Genomic DNA, 16,218 nt, shown 5'->3' on the forward strand with positions numbered 1-16,218 from the left:
AGTTTATTCCCAGCAGCTCTTTAAATATTTAAGAAATGGCCGTCCAATTATGTCACTGTTAAAACAAATTTTTTTTAAAAAAAAACAGGCAGTGCGCTCATTCAAATATTTCCAGGACTAGCGTTTCCCCTTTCGTCTACAATTCTATGGTTCTATGTTTTCTAACGTTGGGATACAACAAAGAATTCCTGGTTTCTCATCATAGTACCTTGTTATGTCAACCTGGCTGTGACAGTAAACGAGAGATGTCACGTCCAAAGGATTCCACCACCACCTCTTGTGTTGTCTGTTTTAAACATAAAGTTGCTATACTGCTTTGCCAAGTTATTCAGATGAGTTTACAACATTAAGAGTAAAATAATAAAAGCAATAGAACTAGCTTCCATATTTCTTAGGCAAGGCTGTGGTACCCACAACAGATCAGAAACATGGGCAGAGCCAGGATTTATGTTAAGGGGGGCAGGCTTTATATTAAGGGGGGCAGAACCTCAGTCAGTTAAGTATTTTTATTGATTTAGGGGGGCAGCTATCCCCCCCTTGGCTACACCCATGATCAGAAACTTCATGGAGGAACTATATTAACAGGCTAAAGCTGCATTTAGACCACCTGATCTATTTCGAAGTTTTTCCTTTATCACTTCTTGACTTAAGACTTTTGTTTGTGCTGTTTTTGTGCTTCACACACTACTGGCAGGAGCCTGGAGCCAGGGTGGGACTCTATCCCATGCATCACAATGGGCTAATTTATTTGAGCACATACAAAACAGAGCATTGCTCTGTTTTTAAAGAACTCAGGAAGGCAAGATTGCATGTTTAGACATATTCTTCAGTGTTAAGGTGATTGGTGTTACCACTGCAGTTTGGAACATCAGGAGAGCAGAAAGCTGCCTTACTAAGTTACCGTATTTTTTGCTCTATAATACTCACTTTTTCCCTCCTAAAAAGTAAGGGGAAATGTGTGTGTGTCTTATGGAGTGAATGCAGGCTGCACAGCTATCCCAGAAGCCAGAACAGCAAGAGGGATTGCTGCTTTCACTGTGCAGCAATCCCTCTTGCTGTTCTAGCTTCTGAGATTCAAAATATTTTTTTTTCTTGTTTTCCTCCTCCAAAAACTAGGTGCGTCTTGTGCTCTGGTGCGTCTTATAGAGCCAAAAATACGGTACACTATCAGTCCATCTAAATAGTATGGTTTATGACAGGGGTGCAGCACTTCAAGTCCTGGGGCAGAATGTGGCCTTCCAAGTCTATCTTTCTCTTCCTCATGCAATGTTGCTGACCACCCAGTGCTATGCCTTCCTTTAACTGCTTCTACCTGGCTGGAAGATGCCACTGAAGCATGATAGTGCTCATTGCTTGCCTATATGTAGAGGTGCATGTGTAGAAACCTGTGACTTTTGCATGGGCTGAAATGTAGCCTACTGTATAAATGAGTCGCATCTGTTGTTCCACCCACTTTTGCCTCTTGCCGCGCCCACCAATGGCAGGCATCTCCAGAAGGTTGTCTACACGGCAATGTGGTCTTCAAGCTGAAAAAGGTTTCCCACCCCTGGTCTACAATGACCAGGGTTTCAGGCATTGCCAGTCCTAGTGGAGATGGTAGGGAATAAACCTGGGACCTTCTGCATGCAGAGAAGATGCCATACCACCACTGAGCTGCAGGAGGGATGAGCAAATTTGAGGGGTTTTCCCCCCATTTCTTGTTTTTCCAGTCTTAAATCCAGTTCTTCACATTTCCAGATCACTTTGCAATTTTTAGGAAATAAAGTCCCCATGAAAATCCACCAACACTTTAGAAAACCCCTGGCTCCCTCAGCCTGTAAAGCGAGATGAGCGGTGCAACCCCAGAGTCATCTGCGGCTGGACTTAACCGTCAGGGGTCCTTTACCTTTAACTTCTTTTTTTTAGCTCCCTCCTATGCAAAAACTCCTATGTGAGTTTGCACAAGTAACCTAGATGATAACCAGTGCTATTTTTCTAGAAAAAGAGGTGCCCTCACCATGAATGCCTCTCTTGTTCTGTTATAACGGTAATGGCACTTGAGTGGTGCTGGAACTGAGTTCATGCTAAAAAAAAAAAGCCCTGACGATAACTATATGGGAACCTAAGAGCCATGATGCTCCTGCACTCAAGAAAAATTCTCTCTCTCTTAATATCTATAAAGCGTACCTGACTGTGAGACTTGGGATCATTCTTGAAAACTCCCAAAACAATATGCTGACCTTCTTGGCAGTTTGTAGAAAGGACAAACCACTGCTCTTGCTAAACATAGAGTGCACTGAAGCACCTGACGTCAGGCAATTAACTACAAGATGGTTTATGGATGAGAAGTCTCCTGGGGGACCACTAAATCCAAAACAGTCAGCAAACCCTGGAATTAAAAGCCTTGTGTGTTTACCAAGTGGAAAAGGACCAAGAATTGATCTCAGAGGAAATTCTTAAGTGTTCCTGCCGTTTCCCCGACTGCAAGCTGCAGGGTTGTTGGTGTGTTTGTTTGTTTTTTGGTGTTTTGCTATTGTTGCTCGCTAGGGAATGATTTGGAAGGTGTATAAATAGAGGTAAATAAAAGCAGGCATGGTGTGGAGAATGTGGATACAGGAGCACTAGAACACATGGACGTTCAGTGAAGCTGAATGCTGGAAGGTCCAGGGTGGGAAAAAGTACTTCTGAGCACAGCACACACTTAAAACTGTGGGATTCATTTCCACAAGTTGTAGTGAGGGCCACCAACCTGGATGGCTTTAAAAAGAGTTTTTGGCAAATTCCTGGAGGATAAGGCTATCAAAGGCTACCAGTTATGATGGCTATGTTGCTCCTTCGCTGCTGGAGGCAGTAGGCCTCTGAATAACAGTGACTGGGACTCACAAGAGCTCTTGTGCTCTCTTGAGAGTTTCCCATGAGCATCCGGTTGGCCACTGTGAGAAATGGATGCTGGACTAAATGGGCTACTGCCCTGACCCAGCAGGCTTCTTCATACATGCTGGAGGAAGAGAGGAGTTTTCAGGCTGGTGCATAATGTCACTCAGTGGTTAAGATTGTCCCTGCTAAACAAGTGAATGGTGACAGCAGTATCCGCCTTTGCTCCCCTTGTGCTCTTCCTCTGGGTGGCTACATGGATTGGGACTCAAAAGGAAAAGGCACGCTTTATCGTGATTGGGTAACAGAACTGGGAGCAAGAGGAGAATTTTCAGCTGAAACAACATGAGGGGGAAAGGGTTAAGCGCAGCCCTTATGTGCCAGGCTGCACACTTTAGGGATGGGCAACTTTTTCCAGCCGGGGGGCAACCTCTTAGTGACTGTATGCTAGTGACGGGCAGGGTGAGCTGTAAAATTCAGGCATGGCAAGAGATTTATTTCTGCCAACCATGTTAATATACAGCTGAAATACAATCATCTCCAAGTGATTCCACAACAGTGCAAAGTGAGGGAAAGTGTCACGTGGGGAAAGTCCTGAGGGCCGCACTGAGAGGACTGGAGGTCACATTTGGCCCCCAGGCCTGTGGCTTCCCATCCCCATTCCATGTTGTGAGACGAGATAAGGGCTTAGGAAAAAGAGACACACTAAACCAAATTTCAGCTCTGCCCTCACACTACATTCCAACATGGTTATTGAAGTGCAATGGCTCTTATAACCCGATCCTAGATATGTTTGTTTAGTCTACTAACTTGTTTAGTGAACTTATTTCAGGTAAGAGTGGTTACAGCCCACAATGCTAGAACCAAAGTGCAAGTAGAAGCAGGAACCGCTAGCGAGAGGTTGTTGTTGTGTTTTTAAAAACGGAAAATAATTAGTGTGTTCCTCAAACAGAATGGACATTTCCTTTTTGACATTCAATCGACACATGGCATTACTCCAAGCAGATAAGATCATTCCTCCAGAGGCCCATGCAGAGTAAGTGACCATTAAAAAACATTCATACCCATTCAGGAAAAACAACAACCCACCTTTACACTGGAAACTTGAACAAATGTGTTTTGCCTTAGCAAAGCATCAACACTGTTCAGAGCTGCATTATTATTATTTTTTAAGACATCACTAAGAGTGGAGCTATTTACTGTTAAAGGGGGTGGCAAGTTTACTGAGCACCACTGATTGGTTGAGATGGAAAAAAAGGAGACAATCAAGATATATGTATCCACAGCACTTTGGGTAAATATTATGGTGGCAGTAACTACCACAGTGAAGCTGTGCCCAGTTCTCTGAACTACATTAGTAACGCCAGAAACAGTCTAATCAGAAGTCACATCACATGCTCCACAGAATTGTTTGCACACAGTTTCCAAAGAATTTCATCCAGTAAAGAATGAACCTTTGTACAAAAGATTCCTCTTGTTTAATAAGGAAGATATAGGATTGTTTGTGTATAATGTATACACTATGATTCCTGACTGTTTTTACAGGAGGTTTTAAAAGGTGTGTGGGTTTTTTAAAGTAACATTTATATGTATTAATTTCATATGGTGGTCTCAGGTTTTGACAGCTGTTTTGCAATTTATAATAATAATTTTACCAAGAGAAAATAAAATAAAATAAAATAAAACACAGGTTGTAGTCATGATTTAGTAGTTACTTTACATAGCCAATTTGTGCTGGTTTACAGCTTCTGTTTTGGAGCATTTCTAAAAGCCCTGCTTTCTGAATACAAAATGAAGCCGAGAGAACACCCACAGTATGTAGCTCACAGAAGCTTATGCAAAAATAAGTTTGTTAGCCTTTTAAGTTTCCTGTTGTCTATCCTATGTAATTGTTTTTTATCTCAAAATTTTGCTTGGTGGGGCATGCTCCCTTGTCAATTTTGTTTATGGCCAGCAGCCTCACACCTCAGGAATTCTAAGAAGCAAACAAACAATGAAAAATCAGTACACTTTTGAAATCACTGGTTAAAATCAGTGCTGTTTTGAAAGCTTGAGCCCACCATCTTGTTTCAAAACAGCATCAAATTGTATCCAAGCATAGATGAAAACCTGGGACTATCATGCAAAAAATGTTAACAATACCTTATGAAGTGTCCAAACGCCTTCCACCTAGCTTTCCAGAATATATGCTAAATGATCATTTCAAATTTCCTACCCACAGGGAGCTTAGGGGGACTCACAATAATAAAATTACAGAAAAACAATTTAACACACTATGGGCATGTACCTACACATTACCACGCTACTGGTGTTTGATGCTGAGCGCACATCATGTTTGCCAGAGTCTATCTGTATCCTGTAGTTTCTTGAAACTCATTTGATGCTTTTCCTGCAAACCAGCTTCCATTCCAAATGCAAACACAGGACTGTTGTAGTGCCCAAACCAATCTGCAGTATGGACACGTAGAGTGGACTTGGTTCAACGGATTACAGGTTTGTCAAGTTACTCAGGCTCAGCCACTATATGGGAATAATTCTGTACTACACGGACAATGGAAATTTTAAGTTGTTTGTAAGCCTACCCCTACCCTTCATCCACACAAAAACCTAAGTGTGAAAGAGCATGAGCTGAGATGAATGGGTGTGAATGTACGTTGGGGGTTCACTCAGTCCTGGGAACCAAATATGTCCCTCTAGGCTTCTGTCCGGCCCTTGAGACTCTCCCTAGGCTTTGACCTTGCCAACCCTGTTTTGTGGCAGCCTGGAGTGTGTCACTGAAGAGTGATACTGTCTCCTGCATGTCTGGATGGCTGGAGAAATGGGGATTTGCACCTGCAAATAGAAACCTTTGGCTTTTCCACTGATGGGATGTAACCTGCTATAGAACACCTACGAGATAACAGGGAAGATTGTTGTACTGTGCAACCTGTTGCTCCACATGTCAATGACCTGAGGCTCTCTAAAAGGTGACCTTGATGTCCGAAAAAGGCTCCCTACCCATTGATGCACATGTTTGGGGCAGGGAAGCAGAAGAAACAGGCTGCTGCTATGTTGTGGCTGCAATGGAGGCCCAGATTTTCCTATGAATACCACTGCATCCCTATTCAGATTAATACCTCCACATAGGTAGATGACATTATCACCTGCACATATTGCATTCCCCTGCATTGCCTCACATCCTTACCAGACCAAAGAAGGAGATGGGGCTCGGAGAGACATTTTCTGCAACATTGTCATAGACCAGATTGGTCTTATGAATTACAAGGTTGAGCACTAGAGGTGCAGAATGAATCAACTGAACTAATCTTCTTCAACATGGCACCATCCTGATGTTGTTGGTCTCCAGCTCCCATCAGTCTGAGCCAGCATGGCCAATGGTCGGCAATGATGGGAGTTGTAGTCTAGCAACATCTGAAGGATAGCAGTTTGGGGAAGGCTAGATGAGAAACTGAGCCCTCTTAGGGTTCTTGGTAGTGATGCCTACGTATGACAAACTAGTCATTTTAAGAGAGAAAGAATGCTAAAGTAAAAGGAGCCCAACAGTCAGGTTGCTCTTACACTTGTAAAGCAAAATGGCTGGCTTTTAAGCACTGTCGTTCCATCAAAAAGGAAAGTTACAGCTCTCCAAGCCACATATAACCTTTAACTCACCTCACCCTTTCCTTTTGCAACACATTTTGGCAGAGTGATGCAGCCAATCTACTTTTAAAAAACAGGAAGGTTGAGCATTGAAATTACCTGTTCACATGAACTGAGCCCAGACGTTTTCAGCTGAAGGCTATATAATGGATGCATTCTTTGCTTAAAGCTGCTATTTAACTTTACAGCAACAGGTCATAAAGACGGTTAAATAACAGGTATTGTCAGATGTTCCCCCCCGGCAGTCTGTTGCATTGGAACAAAATCTTACACAACAAAGACAGCTTGCTTTTCTTAAAGCAGATCAAGAACCATCCTTTGACACTGCGTGTACTCAGATGAGCCTGGCTGGGTCCCAAGAGCAGCTACTGGGGCTCTGCTCACAGATCCATTGCTAAGGTCAATCAGATTGCAAGGCTGGTTCAGTGGTGGCCCTGTTGTTGAACTCACTCACACAGGGCATCTGTTTTGTCCGCCTATTTAGCCATTTTAAACCAGGACCTTCCAATGTGCTTTTACTGAATTGACATCAGCTTGGATTTTTCAGCTGCTGCTGATACTACACTGGTACCTCTGGTTATGTACTTAATTCGTTCCAGAGGTCCGTTCTTAACCTGAAACTGTTCTGGACCTGAAGCACCACTTTAGCTAATGGGGCCTCCTGCTGCTGCCGCACCGCGGGAGCACGATTTCTGTTCTCATCCTGAAGCAAAGTTCTTAACCCGAGGTAATATTTCTGGGTTAGCGGAGTCTGTAACCTGAAGCGTGTGTAACCTGAGGTACCACTGTATTTCATCTTTCTTTCTTGTGGTTGGCTGGTTTGGCTTTGAACCATTTCATGCTGCCATTTTAGTTTTTAAAACCACACATTTAAAAGTTGTTTCGTCCTGTCAGGGGTTCAGGAGCAGAGGCACAGGAGAGGGAGGAAATGGAGAGCGAAGGGGAGGAGTCCGAAGGAAATGTCAGCGATGACAGCGATCCGAGGTCTCTGAGTCTGTCCAGTGAATCAGAGGATTCACAAAAAGGGGCTCCCATGGTCAGGGCAAGGGGAGTACCCAGGGGGGCACTTCAGGGAGAAGGGGCCAGAGGGGACTCAGAGAGCAGCAGCTGGAAATCTGGACCAGCGTCCACACCAGAGGGAAGTAGGGGGGAGGAGTCCCAGGCATCGGGATCAGGCGGCGCGCTACCAGCGGGAGAACATGAGGCAGGATTGACCACGCCTCCGTCAGGGAGCGAGGAAACGGTTAAGAGGAAGGTTAAACGCGCGCGCGCGCCAAGTTCAAATGTACAGGAAGGCGGCACAGTTGGCAGCCCGGGTAGGGAGCCAAGTCCTAAAGCCCGCCGAAGAGAGCGGGAGGAGTCAGGAGGGTCAACGTCTGCGTCAGAGGAGTCCAGGAGGGAGGAGACCCCGGGGGGCAGCAGGACCCAGAGGAGAAAGGAGAGAAGGGAGAGGTGGAGTAAGATTAGAGTCTTAAACTGGTGTACAGGGGGCGGAGACTCAGACGGAGCTTCGCCGGTCTAGACTCTAGACGTAGAGCTGGGGCGCTGAGGCTTGGAAATGGAAACTATTCTTCAATAAAGACTTTGATACTTTACTACCGGCTAGCGTTGGTCCTTTGTGAGCTGGGACCAGGAGCCAGATCTGACACGTCCTATTTCTGTAAACCACCTTGAGGAGGCTTTTCTGCCCTAGAAAGGCAGCCGGGGCGGGGGAGGGGGGATCAAAATAAATATAAGGTCCATTGTCTCGTTTCCCCTTCTCTGAATGAGTGAAAAGACCCTAATTTCCCTTCTCTTACTCAGCAGTCACCACTTGGCTTACTAACATAGCACAGCTACAAAAACCTAGTGAGCAGGTCAACTGCAGCCAATAAGGTACCATGTAGACACTGTTGGATGCAAGCTCCTATGAGCCCCTGCTAGCATGACCAATAGTCTGGGATAATGGGACCTGCCTTTTGCCAACCAAAAATCCACTTTCTTGCAGTGTTATGGGAGCCACTGTTCTTTTGTATGGCACCTGCTGCTTCTCCTCACTACTCAGTTAGATGTGCACAGAGGAATCACTTAGGCAAGGATAATAAGGTTCTTCCCCACGTCCATGTAGTCTTTGGTTAGGCAGAAGCCATATAGCTGCTCCAGTTATACTCCCAACTTCAAATGTGAATCACAAGTATTCCTACTTCCTGGCTGGATTAGAAGTAATGCAGGCAGGCAAGGCTCACTTAAGACCTCAAAACAAAGTTTGTGCATGGCCCTAAGGAACAGGATCATTGGCACAAATGTGTTCAACACACCCAACATTTGTTTTATCAACAGGAAAAAAAATGTGATTAGCTCAGGCGAGCTACACCCACTCCCAACAGTTTATGCCAGAATGACCATTACAACATATGGGGAGATTATGTAACAGGAGCCCTTCCCAATTCCAGCTGTTTAGCTTAATTAAGAAAGCTTAAGGACTCGCTTACCATTAGCCAATACTCTTCTTTCTAGAGACACCAGATATTTTCTCCTGCCGACACAACATGGCATTTACAGATCAGGATAAAGGTTACACAAGTATGAAGTGCAACGTACTAGGCTATGTTGACAGCTCAAGCTGATGACCCATTGCAGAAGTCTGTGAACAGGATTGCCAAATGCAGGGACATATTAACTGAGCTTAGCACACAATAACTTATTCAGAAGTATTTATGTTTATAGACCTCTCCATTGTAGAAAACATGAAATTGTGCCAAAGCCCAAATGACTTTTTCTGCAGCTTCCCATGACCTGGCCCCGCTCCTTTAATTGCCTTGCTTCTCCACAATCCCTTCCTCTGCCAAAGGTCATTCAAAGGAATTTGCTTTTGTAACGCTCTTGTAGCATTACCCCCACTTTTGCAGTTATGTGCTTGTTTAAGTGTGGCTACAAATTTTAGGGTGGGGACCACAGCTGACGAGCTATTAATAGAATAACTATAATGCAAAGTGCAAGTATATTAAGTGAGAAGAGGCACTTGAGCCATTCTCTTCCCAGCAAATAAAACTATTGGCAGAATACAATAATGCCCACTTATACCACAAATAACTCATAACCCACCTACTTTTAGCAGCCAGAAGCATCATGGCCAGACACTGGAGAGACCTGTCAGGAGTAAGCATGGACCAACGGTACCAAATAGTATGGGAAACAGCCCTTCTAGAAAAATTAACCAATAAACTGAAACGGACATGGGGACAAATAGAAGAAGACACCTTCACCCCAGTATGGCTCCCCTTTATCACATACACAGCCCAACGACAAAAATCCACCAACAGCATACAAATCAATATGGCTAACCTGATCCAAAACACCCACCCACCCCACGAAAACAAAGACCACCACAAATGAATAACCACACCCCAGGCCAAACCCAACCTCTCTCACCACCAAAGGAACACAAGCGAACAGCAAAGAACCTGCACAGGCAACACTGACACCAAACCCTGCATATAGTAAGTAAAATAGAAACATCGCCACCTGACCCCCTTTATTCCTAATGTCTCAGCAAATGGAACTGATTTGTAAAAATGTTACATGGGGGGGGGGGACACGCGAGACATTGCACACTTTTGTAAATCAACAAAATCTTTAATAATAATAATAAAAGAAAACTATTGGCAGAATGTGCATCTTTAGGCCATGTATGCACACAAGACTCTTGTTTTTAATGTACACTGCCTGGGGATCTTTTGATAAAGGGTGGTATATAAATTGAATAAATAATAATAGTTTCATATTCTGAAACCATTGCCACATACTCATGAACGTCACATATATGCTACAGAGCATGATGGCTCTGTAAAAGAAGATTGTAAACTCATTGTCTGAAGTTTGGGGCTTTCTGAAATCCTGAGGAACTAAGCCTTTATAAGGTGCGCTTCTAGATCTCTCAATTGTGGAGAAAGCGTTAAAATAATGCAGCACCACAAGAACTATAGGGGTGGTGTGTGGATACAAGTTGGTATAACAAAACAGCATTTTATTACCCCTATGCACATCTTGCCCCTCTGTCTCCTTCTCCCCCATTCCCGCTCTCATAACTTCAGATCTCAAGCAGAAGTTTGAATTAAACAACAATGTATGTTCTCATATATGCACAATGCAGAGAATTTGTGCAGAGTGCATTGCTGGAAGCTTCTAAAGGGATGCTCTTCCAGGCTTTCTAAAGTAGGTTGCTAAAAGCTCAGTACTGTAATAAAAAAAAACCAACCAACCAACCACCACAGAACATCTAGCACCCTTGTGTAATCTATTATGACAACAATTCCTGGAATGTAATTGCAGCCTTTTGTTTGCACCAGAAGAGACACCAGGGAGACATAAGCCGTCATTTTGTATAATTCTTCGCCCTCTAGTGGTAGAAAGGGATGCAACAGCCAGAATAATTTGAGAATGCAGATAGATGCCGCATCACAAAGTGGATACAGGCAGGGATAATGAAGATAGGAGCATTTCTCTTTAGCAACAGGTAGACAAAAATAAATATTTTGAGAAGGGTGCCTTCTGCAGGACATTAACACTCAAGCCACAGTTAGGATAGAACATCTGATTTTAATGAAGTGACTTTACACAAACCAGAATGACACACGAGAACAAAGCAGAATTTACCAACCCTTTCCTCTGCAGAACCTGAGCACTGCTCTTCCAACAGCACTTACCTGGAATGTAAAAGTTATAATGGTCATTATGGCAAGGAAAAGTCAAGTCAGAAGCTTCACATATAAAATCAGAAGCTAGTGTTTCCCCATAATTTCCGAATTAAAACTGGAGATTCTCTTTATTTGCCAGTGTTTTATTTGTGAGTAACAGAAGGAGTTACTCACAATCCCCTGCATTTCTGAGTATGTCCCAGATCCATGCTTGCCTAATAGCTGGAAATTTACAAGCCCAAAACAATGATTCATCACATGTATGTAGTGAATTAAGGGGAGATGGCAAATAGCCCAAGATCACTCAGTGAGCTTCATGGTTTGGTGAGGATTTAAGAGTTGTGTTCAACTAAGTTTTACTCGTTGAAATGAACACGACCAGGTTAGTCTACTCTGAGTAAAATGTAGTTGAATGCCACCCTGAACCTAAAGCTCCCCAGCCTGGTATGAGACTTAAGTACAGAGAATGAGATGCCTGAGTACAGCTTTTAAAGTTCAAAGACACTCTTGGGACAGATCCTAAGTGTTGCAACTTTGAGGGAATGATGTCGGCCACCTTTACAGAGGAGTTCCAAAACTGCACACAAGGGCTCCCTGTGCCAAGGTGGCCTGATAGTTTAGCACTCCATGAACAAAGGTAACCAAAACTAATACGCTACCTGTGGAATAACAGAGTGCAGGGCTCAAGCTGCTCCATGGCTACAGGAGATGAAGGCCCAGTTTAGCAACACAAAAGAACACAATTTTCTCCCCTTGAGGTCAGAAAGCAACTTGGAAAGCGTGCCAATAGTTGCAGTTCTCATGTTCAGGCTTGGAATACTTGTACTGACAGGCTTTTATTCTTCCATCAGTTGGTCCCAGTCCAATGAGCACCCCAGATAGTCAGGCACTGAAGCCTTCCCGATCTCTGTTTTCAGGCCTCCAGACGCCTTACCTGGTGAACTGCTGCCCACCAAGCAGTTGCAGCAATTCCCCATTGTGAGAATTAATCAGCAACCTTAAATGAGGCGATAATCCCAACACCTATTCTGTATACTCAAAACGTATTTGCTGCTGGCTGATTTACTCTTTAAGTTACACCAAGTTTATTTTGAAATGTAAGTAAGAAGACAATCCAAGTCATGTTTCAAAATGACAGGGACAGTGGCTTCTGCTAAGTATGGAATATTAGGACAAATTATTAAAGCAGGCATATTTCAAGCACTGAGCTTCCACTGATGAGAGGCACAATGGCTTGCTAATTAATAAAAACAAGAACACACAGAGGGACCAATAAGGCAGGTGACAATGCACAAATGAGATCTGGTGTCCTTAGTCAATCTTTTTCCCTCTCCAAGGCCTACTGTACAATAGAAATATACAATTTGTATCTCTGGCATATGGCCTAATACGCAGCAGGTCCCCCTGCATGCCTCTAAGGTAGATCTCAAATAAGTCATACTTACCTATGAGAATCCTTTTCTGTACTGTTTTTGGTCCATCAGTACCTACAAGATATATTTGATAGTCACTGTCATAGTGTCATTTTTAATATGATCAAAGTTCATTGTACAAGAAGATGTTTCTAAACTTTTAAATGAAATGGTTAATAGATCAGCTACAGGCATATTAGAACTCTGCTTCGCTATTTAGCATGACGATCCTTGGAATTTTAAAAGGGCCCACCCTGGTATCAAGAATTGTCAGGAAACAAACAGACTTCATATCACAGGATGGTTGCTTGCATCTTTCAGACACACCATATCTAGCAATAGTGGCCCTATAACAATTTAAACAGCTACAGAATTTAAACAGTGTGACAAATCAATGGCACACACCCAGGACCAAGTAGAATGTGGAAGTTAGAGACTAAGTTAGATACCACAAGCAGTATGTCTATGTCCTTTAATTTAATTTATTGGTGTCCCTGCGCCACACTGGTTTAGCGCAGTGCGTGGGGACTCGCTGAGCAGGTGGCTCAGTTCGGGGGTGCTTCGTGGGCCGGTTAAAAGGCCACCGTGGGCTGCTTCCGGTCCATGGGCTTTAGGTTGCTGAACCCTGGTCTACAGATCATAGATAACCAAGCTGATGCCCTGCAGATGTTGTTGGACTCCCAACTCCCATCAGTGTTAACCAGCATGGCCAAAGGCCAGGAATGATGTGAGCTGAAGGTCAGAACAGCATCTGGAGAACACCATGTTGTCTATCCCTGGGCTACATGATAAAGTGGGATGGGGGGAAAGGGAAAGTAAGAAAAAGTTTGCTGATCGTGAAGCCATGCAATCTACATTACAATCTCTAGATGGAATATGGGAGGAGGTAGCAGACATTCAAATGATGTTACATCAGGCACTATGCAAGTTTCAGGTTGAACCAAAGGCTGCTGAGATGAATGAACACATAATGGCTGCCTGTCTCCTCCCTCCCTCAATTTTTGGGAATATAAAATCCACCAGTTACTCAGTTTTGCCTCCGCCCTTAATTAGACACTTGACAGAACAGACTGCAGTCTGGGTTTTCTCTGCATGTCGCAACAGATCTGTATGCAGTATCATACATGACCATCAAGCTGCTGCTAGAATGCTCACACCTGTTACTGCACAGGGCAGACCCCAAAAAGGAGGCTGCCAGGTTTTCATCTAGGGCAAGGTCAGGCTAGCTGGTACAAAGCAGGACCACAGCAGGCCCAGCTACGCAGCAACCATTTCCCAGCCCATGGGCTTTATACCAAGCAGCAAATACTCATTTTGGTGTGTTTTTAAAACAAACCTCCTTCTTATCACAACAAATGTCTTACCTCAAGGGGGAAAAAACGCAGTACTTCCAAAATGGTAGTCAACTTGTCCAAATATAAATAGCTTTTATCTTGGGGATGGTTCCACTACTACATATAAAGAAAGTTGCAGTATGAGAAAAGCATGAACATTGGCAAAAATATTTACCTTTTAGGAATTAAAGCACCAATAATAAAAAGTACAGTATACAGATTGTTTCCTTTCCATTACCAAGGGTGAAGGGCCCACTCACTCAGTATTCTAAAACAGGCTTCCTCAATCTCGGCCCTCCAGATGTTTTTGGCCTACAACTCCCATGATCCCCAACTAGCAGGACCAGTGGTCAGAGATGATGGGAATTGTAGTCTCAAAACATCTGAAGGGCCGAGGTTGAGGAAGCCTGTTCTAAAGTATATTTGGGTCCACCTGAGTGACAGGATTCGTCTGAGAGGGAAGCACTTTATGTAATCTGGATCCATTCAAAGTAGCTTGGTCCTTCCCATAATAGGTTATCATTTCTCCAATGAATATCAAATATTGAATATTATAATTTAAGAATTACTTGCATACATAATTCCCACTGTCTTGCTTTCTCAACTGGATTTTTACCCTCTAAGTATCTTCTAGCAAGTTCAAAACCTCTTACTTCCCCTAAAATTTGGCTTCTGCCAGAAGACCAAAGACAGAAAGGTGGAGCAAGTGGTACGACCCAATTCCCAGCCACACCACCCAACTCCCTTTACTTTCCAAGTACTCAATTTTTACAATCTCCCTGTTATCTGGAGCCATGGGACTTCCCACCTACTCTGCTGCATTTTCTCAAGTCCCCTTCTTAAAACCTTTATTCCAGAGAGAGTCATCACTGACTCCATGTTGTATTTCCTTTTTAGCTCCCTTAATGGCGCTCTTTCAGGTAAGTCATCACTGCACCCAAAATCAAGTAAAGCAGACAGACCCATACATAAATACATGTTCCAATAAAGATTTCACCTTCACCATCCCAGGCAGTAATGCTTCTGAGTCCCAGCTGCTGGAAACCATAGGAGTGCTCCTGTGCTCAGGTCTGGTTTGCAGGTTTCCCACATGCATCTTGCTGGCCACTGCGAGCACAGGATGTTGGACCAGATGGGCCATTGGGCCCAATTTTTTTACATTCTTACCCACAAGAGCAGAGATCTACATGCTGCCCCTAATCAATCTACCAGAGGCAAGGCAGTCTTGCTGAAAGTCCAATGGTCACCCCTGTGAAGTAAACTTCCGTGTACTGTTAATTGTAGGAGTAATGCAATGAAGAAAAGACTATTTTGGCGGCGGGGGGGGGGGAGGCGATAATATTAATTTACTGCATTTATACCCCTTTTCTCCAACAAGGAATTCGAAGTGGCATGCATGGCTCTCCCCCTTCTCACCCAATCCCCACGACAACCCTGCGAGGTAGTTTAGGCTGGGCTGAGAGAGGTAGCGTCCGGCCCCGCTAGGGCCACCCCAGGTGAGCATAATGGCCGAGTGCGGAATTCGAACCCAGGTCCTGGTCCGGCACACCCTGACTATTTAGTAAGGCTAAGCTCTTGCTAGCAGCCCCGTCCACGTCCTATGGAGAAGCGCGCGGAGAGAAAAGCGGAGGCCGCACACCCCGCCCCCCCCCCCGCGCTGCCTCGAGAGCCCCGCCGCCCGCGCAAGGCAAACCTTCCACCAGACCCTCCTGCAGCCGAAAGCGCACGCGCGCGCACAACTCACGCGGAACCGGAACTCAGGCCACGGCTCGAGGGCGGAAGCGATCCGCAGGAAGCAAGGGGCTCCCGTTCTAGGACTCACTCCAACTCTGTGACCCTCGCTTCCCCGGCTCCGAGGTTCACGCCTAAAGCTATAGAGCGCCCTCTCGGGGTCGGAATGGAATCCTACAGTCGTGAGTTCCAAGGCCGGCCTCTGAACAGGGCTGTATCAAAGGCGCTTACCTCTCAAGGCAGAAATGGCTAAAAAATACAAATTGCAGCTGCCCTTCGTGCAGCTCAGGGCACTCCGATGTAAGCCCTAAATTCTTGTGGGGGTTTATATTCCCAGATACACTGTGTACAGGATTGCACCCCAAAGGCCAATTATCGACATTCCCTTTTGCAGGAACAGGAGACCGTGGACCAAGTTACCTGACTGAAGTAAGGGAAACCTCTGTTGTAGGAAGTTTTTGATTCAGGACTTCCAGGCAACTGTCAAAGACAGTTAAAAGATCGGACTAGATTACTCAGCCTGATGGGCGGTGTATAAATAATAAAATCTCACTGTGAAATCCATTGTGCGAC

General features: G+C 44.4%; 1 long non-coding RNA gene across 3 annotated transcripts; it reads right to left on the reverse strand.

Moving 5' to 3' along the window:
* Window positions 1–11,050: 11,050 nt before the first annotated feature.
* On the reverse strand, window positions 11,051–15,637 carry LOC310672017. Of its 3 annotated transcripts, XR_014508339.1 has the most exons (5): window positions 15,608–15,637; window positions 14,912–15,163; window positions 13,945–14,031; window positions 12,614–12,655; window positions 11,051–11,177 (listed from the first exon to the last, which is right to left on the reverse strand). It is a non-coding gene; the product is annotated as an uncharacterized lncRNA (long non-coding RNA). The 3 variants fall into 3 exon arrangements; XR_014508340.1 differs by lacking the exon at window positions 15,608–15,637 and having other exon boundaries at window positions 11,828–12,655; window positions 14,912–15,592; XR_014508341.1 differs by lacking the exon at window positions 15,608–15,637 and having other exon boundaries at window positions 14,912–15,583.
* Between the last annotated feature and the right edge of the window lie 581 nt (window positions 15,638–16,218).

The sequence above is a fragment of the Podarcis tiliguerta genome (genome assembly GCF_965153285.1).
Source record: "Podarcis tiliguerta genome assembly, chromosome: 2".
Taxonomy (NCBI): domain Eukaryota; kingdom Metazoa; phylum Chordata; class Lepidosauria; order Squamata; family Lacertidae; genus Podarcis; species Podarcis tiliguerta.